The sequence below is a fragment of the Scylla paramamosain genome, chromosome 1 (assembly GCF_035594125.1).
Source record: "Scylla paramamosain isolate STU-SP2022 chromosome 1, ASM3559412v1, whole genome shotgun sequence".
NCBI classification, from domain to species: Eukaryota; Metazoa; Arthropoda; class Malacostraca; order Decapoda; family Portunidae; genus Scylla; species Scylla paramamosain.
In genome coordinates, this window is record NC_087151.1 from 7,167,206 (window position 1) to 7,175,370 (window position 8,165).

Below are 8,165 nucleotides of genomic sequence, written 5' to 3' on the forward strand. Positions count from 1 at the left end.
TACTGTTGGTCGGATGCTATGCACGGGCTCCGACTCTGAAGGGATCACTAATCCCCCTGTATCATGATCCTCGGACTCATACAACTCCATACCTCAGGAAGATCTTGGGAGGGGGGGGGGATCTTACAAGTGTAAGTATAGCCGAGGACTTTATTAACGTTATGTTACCGCTCCAACCCGTTTGGAACCCTCAGCGTGTCAGTGTTGATATTCACTCTGTATCAGCCTAAGAGGGACTGGCTCCCTAATGTGCTGAAAACATGTTCATGACTAAATTGTCCAAGTACCTCCACGTTCAGGCTATTCATGTTTATTGTGATGAATCAGTCAATGGCAACAGGTCCGGATGTGGTGGTTAATCCCCGACTACATTTTTGTCAATCACTACACTGACACTGAGGTTTCCAGGCGGCTCCCTGCACACATGTCCTCCACTAGGGCATAACTGTATGCTGTACTGGAGGCGCTCCATATTGTGGCGTCTCTCCATAAGGATGTATACTTCTTTGTTGACAGTCAGGCTGCACTGTATGCTCTCCAGTCTACCTCCTCCATGGACTGTGATCTAGTTAATAAATGTCTTGATCTCAACCACGCCCTAGAAGGTGCTGGTGCCACGGTCCATTTCACCTGGATACCTCTCATGTGGGTATCCCGCTTAATGAAAAGGCAGACCGCCTTGCTCAATGTGCCCTTCAGGACGACGCAGTGGACCCTGGAGCAGAGTGCACTCTGGGCTATGTTAAGAATAGCATTAAGGACTTAGTACATAGCATTAATGATCAGTTGGAGCTTTGTTGCCATAAAGGCAGTGGCAGTAGTCTTCACTATGTACATTGCATCACACGACAGGGTGGCAATGAGGCTCAGATTAGGCTATAAATACTCTTGGGAAGTCAGCGCTTCTCCTGGTGTATGGTGTGTGCTATGTGCCACCAAGGGGACACACTCTACGTCATTATGTCACAATGTCCTCTCATTGCTAAATTTAGGCTGCAAGATCAACATGACTTGTATACCCTCATTGACCATTTCTTAGACTCAGCCACTCTCAGGGATATACTCAAGGAATATCCTGCGTTTGCTCCCAGAATGTAGGATATTTATGCAATAAGGTGTGCAATATCTGTATTTATTCATTTACTTATATTCTTGTAATGTATACTATCTATTTTTATATTTTTGATACTCTGCCCTTAAGTCTTTGCCCAGGGGGTGGGTGGCAAGGTCCGTCCTCCTCCTTTGTTGTATTTCATTATTACTGCAACAATAAATGTATCAATCAATCATCAATCAAGACTGGCACTATAGTAGTAGGGCCTTTGGCTGACTTATGAAGATCAAGATCGTAATCCCGCCGGTCCGATGTAAACAAACAATCCTCGTGCTTGGTTTAAGGTCTCGCCTCAGGGTCCTCTTCCAGAAAACAGGGTAAATCACCGGAAACTAACCAAATAACCTGTCTCTTGCTAGTATCTTTGGGACACTAAAGGCTGTGGTACCACAGCCTGCACGGCTCCACCAAATTCCAAAACACAATATTCATCTCTTTAAATTCCAAACAAGTACAAGAACGAGACCGCGCTTAACATTTTTTTTTCTTGCATGCATGTAACACGGACGTGATATCCAGATTAACCCAAAATTCAAACTGTATCGGATCATCTGGAACGGTCTCGGCAGGAAAGTAGGTATTTATAGTGTTTAACGTTGAGACAATTAGAGGAGAGTCAAAATGGAGTACTTTTGCCTATTCTGGCACAAGAGAACACAAATATAAGCTTGTAAATCCCACTGTTCATTAGTGTGTAGAAGAAGAGCCTATAGTATATGGTGTATTGATTACTGGAACTCACTGCAGAATGATGTCATCATGATGGATTCACTGATTTCCTTTAAGAGGACTTTACATGAAGATTTAGGAATTGCCGTATATGATTAATATTGAATAATATTGAATAATGATGTCGAGTTATTCATCAATGCAAATGCCTAATTATCAAACACCATAGTTGTTTTCCAAACTCAGCTTATGATACACAACTCTATCTACTTGTAGACTGGTGTGACAGAAGGTCTGGGCTCCCCCTTCTTGCAACACAATACTATAATGCCATCTTGTTTCTTCCACTGCTATGACATCATAGTTGTTTGCTTCCTAAATTATTCTCCTCCATTTTTCTTCATTCCAGACTCTGGTGTTGAGGAAGGCAAATAGCATTCACAACCTGTTTCCTTTGTACTATAAAGTCACTCAAGGAGACACTCTCCTTACTCAGTACCCATTCCACAATGTTCCACCCTGTCCACATTGCCCAGGTTTGTAAAGTGGATTCCATCCTTGGCCAACACTCTGCTCCAATCATTCCTTTCATACAACTGCACTTACTGGTTTTTCAAGCATATCATATTTTAATTTCTTGTTTTGTCATCAAATAACCTCCCTTGCCTTCTCTTGGGCACACTGCACATTTTCACTATTTCACTTTGGGCTCTCAGTTTCCTGCTCACTTGCCCTAAGATCCATCTCCATTAAGATATCCTTTGCACATTAGCATTGTTTTTTTTCTCTTCCTTTACCACTTCCTGTTTTCTATAATCTTGTAGTTCCATGAGTCAAGAAGTAGATCTCCTTTCTTGTTTCCTTAATAATGCTATCTCCAAATAGCCATAACCTTCACTTTAATTTACCACTTGATATCAACTTTATCTTTTCCATCTTTTGTATCTGCATCCAAGTATGCTTGCCCACTGCTAACCATGTTGGTTGTTCCTGAACTTTGTCTCCATTGATCACATACTTGTTATCCTGTTGTCCTGCCTGGTCCACCTTACTCTTCACTACCACCCCAGGCTCTGCTTTCTCCTTAGCTGCATATGTGTAATCTCGTCTTTCTTTTACCTTTCTTCACTTTGGCCTTGGGTATTTGTTCTCCCAACTTCTGTCCTCTTCTTCCTTAGATCTACTCATGTCTCTTGCTGTTGCTGGAGGTAGGTACTTACTACTGTCACTTTTTACCTGATCATGGTCTGAGTTTGAAGTGACCTTCTCTTCCTTAATTTGGCATGTCTGTCCTCTATGCACCTTTCTTTTGTTCTTTATTTTTCTTTTCTGCCATTGCACCTACTTGCATTTTCTCTTGACCTACTCCTAAGCAGTGCCTACAAAAAAAATCAAGTGTTCACATCACAACAGCTTTATAGATGCTTTCCTTAGACCCACACAGGCTGCCTGGTACCAGTCACTACACCTCCCATATGGCACAGTCCTGCTTTTCTTGGTAACTTCCTGCTTACACACTGCAGTTGCTGTTGAACATGGTGGTTCTCCTTTTTGACTAATTTCTGGGCATCTGTATCTTAGATTATATATATATATATATATATATATATATATATATATATATATATATATATATATATATATATATATATATATATATATATATATATATATATATATATATATATATATATATATATATATATATATATATATATATATATATATATATATATATATATATATATATATATATATATATATAAACTTGTGACACTGTTCAGCTCCATCTTTCCTTCTGCCAATGCCATTGACTTTTGCTTATCACTTGTAGATCATGATGTCCTCTCTGCATCACTGCTCCAGCATCCCTCCACTGAGAGTGGCAAGGAAGAGACACAGTGACAGAAAGCACTTAAACTTTATCACTGTGGAAACTATACTCTTTACTTTTATTCACTGTTCCTCTGTTCTTCTGTTCCTTCCCTGCTCACCCCTGGTCTTAAATATGCAAAACTGTCTATTATCTCAAGATTCTCTCTCTCTCTCTCTCTCTCTCTCTCTCTCTCTCTCTCTCTCTCTCTCTCTCTCTCTCTCTCTCTCTCTCTCTCTCTCTCTCTCTCTCTCTCTCTCTCTCTCTCTCTCTCTCTCTCTCTCTCTCTCTCTCCCCTTTTTGTTTTTTTGGTCATCTTTTGGCTATATCATCCACATATGCTAAGCACCATACCTAGCCTCCTGTCCCTAACTGTGATGCTCTTTCCTAAGTTTCTGTAACACCATTTAGGAATTGCAGAGCAGCACTGTAAAGTGGCCTTGTCTGAAAGGTGCCTAAAATATCAGAAGTGAATATTTGAATCAATCCTTGCCTTTGCTCCTCATCTATTCTTCAATTATCATAGCCAAATGTTACACAAATTATCTTTACTGGATCCTCAATTATGATAATATGCATGCCCATATATACATATACATGTATGATTTCATGTGTAGATAGTGTGGGTGACATTTCCTTGTAAAACACTGAAGGATAAGATGTGTGTTATCATTCCTTGAATTTCTACTAATATTCCTAATAGTGATTTTTCTTTCCAGGCTGTGAAGATATTTTGAATTACATAACCTGAGAGGATTACTACAATGTTAAGGGCACTGAGCAGAGTGATCCTACAGCCTAAGAAAGCTGGGCTAGTAAAATGTAGAACTGAAGTCCAGATCTGTTTACGTGCCTTTCCTGAAAGGAGTCTGTGCCAGTCCTTTTATTCTGTCATTCCACAAAAGAATGCTACAGAGGAAAGTCTATTCAGTAAAAAGCTTTTGGAGTATATAAGAGGCAATGCTGAGTATGCTGCATCTGTCAAATCCTTGCCTGATCAGTCTAACTTCAGTAGCACTGTGAATGCTTTAAAAGGACATCAGCTGCATCTTGTAATAGCACATAGTTCAGAATTAAAACCAAATTTTATTCTTGAGTTGTTCACTCATTATGCCTCAGAGAAGCAGAATATAACACAAGATATAATCAGTAAAAAAGGTCTTATGTCCATGGTCAAGGAAAGAGTTTTTCAAGCCATCCCACTCATGACTCAAAATGAACTTAGGAAATTTGCTGTAATTATAAGAAATTTAAAGTTTGAGAGAAGCAGATATTTAATTGACATTGCAGGAAGAATTGTCCAGGAGTGCGGTCAGAGAGCTGCAGAGGTTGCCCTTGAGCAGTGTCTACATTTTTTTGATATAATGTTAATCTTACATGGAAACAATATTTACAGAAAGAAACAGTTTGATATATTCATATCACTCTTTGAATATCATACAGCAACAGCAACACCTCATCAGCTTGTACAAATTCTTCACTATATTAGTTTTGCAAAGAAAAATAGACTTAGCAGAGAATATGTTCATGTTCTCATTACAAAGTTGGAAGAAGTTCTTGAGCATTTATCCTTTGTAGATTATGGCATAGCATTGAATGGGATGTTCAAATGCAATGTTAAATTGGATAAATCATCATCACTCATAAAGAAAACAGCAAAGTGGTTACAAGTGAAAGCTGAGCAATCAGAAAGACTAAGTGATCTTGAGTCATTTGCTTTTGTTGCAATGGTGAAAGTTATAAGAGCTGCAAAATATTATGATAAGGACCTTTTATCATCAATTGGGACTTTCATAATGAAATCTACTGTAGACACTCTTCAGCCTGAGGTAATTGCACATACATTAGCTCTATATGCAAACAGCCAAGTGTATGATTTAGAAATTTTTACAAAAGTGGAGTCTTTAGTACTGCAGCACTTGACTAACCCTACGCAAACAATTCGTGTAAAGGATATTAGTAGAATTCTGTGGAGTTTCAGTCATGTAGGGCATAAAGGAAGTGACTGCTTTTTGGACATTATAGCAAATGTTCTTATAAGATCTGTTCACATGGGTAAATTAGAGTTTTATCCAGAGCATCTCTCAGGTTCTCTCTTTTCTATGGCTGTGCTGGGCTACTATCCCAAGGAACTTATTAAAGAAGCCTTTCAGCCACAGAAAGTTGAGAAGCTAAAAGGTAAGAAAAATTAATGTATTTCATTGTACTACCACATAAATACTTTTTTGAAATACTTTTCTTTGAAAAAATAAATGCTTACAATTTTTAGATAATATTGTTTATAATAATGAGCTAATACCCTGTATCATACTAACAGCCTGTATCATGTTGTACTTCTTTGATAATCGTAACCTTTCAACAGTAATTAGACAGAAAGGTTGAGAATGCCCAAATTTAGTTAGATTTGATAAGAATAGTACAGTATGTTCCTTGTTGTTATCAGAATACATGGAAAAATGTCTCAAGACAAATGTGTATCAGGTTAGTGGTAACTATTAGACCATTGGACTATTGGATTTTCCCTGTTCCTTTATTATTAGTAGTAGTAGTAGTAGCAGTAGTAATAGTAGTAGTATTATTAGTAGTAGTATTTTATTATTATTATTATTATTATTATTATTATTATTATTATTATTATTATTATTATTATTACTATTATTATTGTTATTATTATTATTATTATTGTTATTATTATTATTATTATTATTATTATTATTATTATTATTATTATTATTATTATTATTATTATTATTTGCAGGTTACCAAAGAAGCAAGCAGCTGTCCAGACTTATGGCATTACATCAAGCTGTTAAAATAGAGGTTCCTGAGGTTAATGTAGCTATTCCTGAAACACACATGAATGATCTGCCCAAGAGGACTTTGTCAGATGAGATGCTGTATCGCCCAGCTCTTGCCCATCTGATGAAAGGAGCCATTTATATAAACAAGTCTGTAGGTACCTCTGTTCTGGAACTTAAATTTCCTATACTTTTTATAAATCATGCTAATCTGGTTTTTTATCCACAAAGATTGAAGGACCTGAATGACAGTGGAAACTTTGTATTGAATCAACTAACAAACTGTAAGGCTATCATAGGTGAAAAGAGGGTGGCTATTGAAATCCTAGACTCGAAGTCATTATTGAATGGAAGCATGGATGTTATTGGGATTGTAAAGATGAAATTAAGACTGATGAGTCAATGTGGCTGGGTAGTACATAAGCTTCATGAAAATGATATTAATAGGTTTAGCAGTGATGAACATACAATGGGAGCATTTATTCTTGACACATTATCCAAATTTAAAATGTGAATCTTTAGATATACTTACCACTGTGCATGATTCAGTATTTCAAGGATTTGTAATTTGCCAGGGTGGAATTTCCAGTCTGAATACTTAATTTTGTTTGTAGAAATACTTTTGGACTACTAAGTTTGTAACATTTTACATTATTACAAAATTCTTATTCCATGTGTTATCTGAATATAGATAATGATTTACTTCATAATGCAGAAGAAACCTCAACACAATTAAAGAATATACATGCATGCATGCATATGAATACATACATTAAATATAAATCTCCATTTTAGGACCTAAGCTATCAATGTAAGGAAAAATTTCCAGTTATAAGAAAATAAAGTCACTTCAAAGTACAAATACTTTTGGTAAGCCTATTAGGTGCTAATTAGTGTGTATACAATATATATATATATATATATATATATATATATATATATATATATATATATATATATATATATATATATATATATATATATATATATATATACAGTCTTCCTCTAACATGATAATTTTCTTCTGCTAGACCATTGCTTGAGAAGGACTCTTGAGACCCTTTATTTCTTTCTGCACTCCATCCAAAGTCCCTTTTTTTTTACCAACATTGTTGATAAAATTTTGGCACCAAAAATACAATACAGATATTTGACTTGCTTACCTTAAAGGCCCTCCTTATCACAGTCTTCTCTCCAGCTTCAACTATGTGTATAATCTGCTTATTGTCCAAAGTGAAGTGTGCACTCCTGCAACTAGGGAGTTGCATGCTGGGATTGAGGTTGGGATGGTGGGCTGTTGCAGCATAGAAGGGGCCACTTAAGACAGGTGTCACACTATGCAGCGGTGCCATATGTAGACCTACCACACAGTGCGATGCTAGCCTTACAAAGGCAAATAAAAGCACAACTTGTTTAGCACAGGTAGGAATTGTGTCAACAAGACTAAACCAAGCCAGTGGTGGGACAGTGAGGTATGCTGTCACTGCCTGAAACAAGAGCGGGTGCTCTGTAGTGACTGAGGCAAGAGTGAGCACACCAGATTGGTTAGGAGTATTTACTCACTTTTGACTCATTGACTTTAGTCCTTAACTCTAGTTATTTGATATAATTACTTCATACAACTGAATGAAGTCACTGTATTTAAGAGTGATTCATGAGTCTTCACTATTACTGACAATGAGCTGCCAAGAGGAGGTAGCAGGTGGGCAAT

The 8,165-nt window shown here is 37.0% G+C and overlaps 1 long non-coding RNA gene across 1 annotated transcript; it reads left to right on the forward strand.

Moving 5' to 3' along the window:
• The first annotated feature begins 1,334 nt into the window (after positions 1-1,334).
• Positions 1,335-6,552, forward strand: LOC135097322 (uncharacterized). Its single transcript, XR_010265615.1, has 4 exons — positions 1,335-1,431; positions 2,193-2,319; positions 4,376-5,834; positions 6,415-6,552. It is a non-coding gene; the product is annotated as an uncharacterized LOC135097322 (long non-coding RNA).
• The last annotated feature ends 1,613 nt before the right edge of the window (positions 6,553-8,165 follow it).